Source organism: Bactrocera latifrons, unplaced genomic scaffold (assembly GCF_001853355.1).
Source record: "Bactrocera latifrons isolate USDA-ARS-PBARC rearing strain unplaced genomic scaffold, ASM185335v1 scaffold_1263, whole genome shotgun sequence".
NCBI lineage: Eukaryota > Metazoa > Arthropoda > Insecta > Diptera > Tephritidae > Bactrocera > Bactrocera latifrons.
Window position 1 is genome coordinate 7,861 of NW_017534701.1, and position 1,131 is coordinate 8,991.

Consider the following 1,131-nt stretch of genomic DNA (forward strand, 5'->3'; position numbering starts at 1 on the left):
CAATCAATGCTTCATTATACTATACATAGCGTCGTTGAATGTTATCGTTAGATAATATTTATTAATAGTTAATATCCGTATGAGAGTTACACTGACATAGGAATATGATAATTGTAAAATTTACTACTACACTTGATACATAAACAATAATGATGGCTAAAAACGTCCAAAAATTAAAAATAAAAATTGAAGGGTAATCAACCCTTATCGGTTAGGGGTATGGAAAATAGATAGTAGCCGATTGCCAGACCTACTGAATACGCATATATATAAAATTTGTAAAAATCGGTAAAGCCGTTTCGGTGGAATCTTATGAATTTTGCAGTCAATACTGAATACGCGAAAACTAACGAATTTATTTATTTAAAATGTCACACACTGAGAAACAAAAACTTGTTAATAATTGAAGAAATTGTTTTATAATTGAAGAACCCCCTTCTAATATACATCTGGATGGTAACTGTTTATTTTACTTTTTTAAGCTTCAAAAAATCAAATATTTGAACTTTTTAGACGACGATAGCTATTGGAAAACTATGGATGAATTGGATGAAAATCTTACAGTTATCTTATCGAGCCCTCGCGGAAATTATCAAATGTGCCTAAGTGTTTGGAATGGAATCTAATGTTCTTGACCACTTAGGCGAAGGGCGTTTCCCTTTCAATTTACGTTGATCAAAGACAGTGCACAGATGAACAACATCCATAGGTAGCTATAACCTTATATCGTTTGGGTTGATCGGGTGAAAATGCGGCGATTCGGAATGTAGCTACACTGCTTGGGGTAGGATATGGTGAAATGCTTTACAAGAACAAAGCTAGTATTTTCGTCTTTTTGGGAGTTAAAATCTAAATATATCACTTGGCCTGATACGAATGAAAGACAAATTTCCGATACAAAATTAATATTCTCAGAAACTTTTTTTATTTTTATTGAAAAAATTCCAAATTTCACATCACTATTTTTAATCACCTAAATGAGATAATCGAACTTAAAAAAATATTTTTTTTTTAAGCACCCTAAGGTACATACCAACTCTATTTTTGATATAACTATTTATTTAAGATCATATTTAATGACAATAAATAATCATAAATAAATGCAAATGTATTTTAGTATATTTAATAATT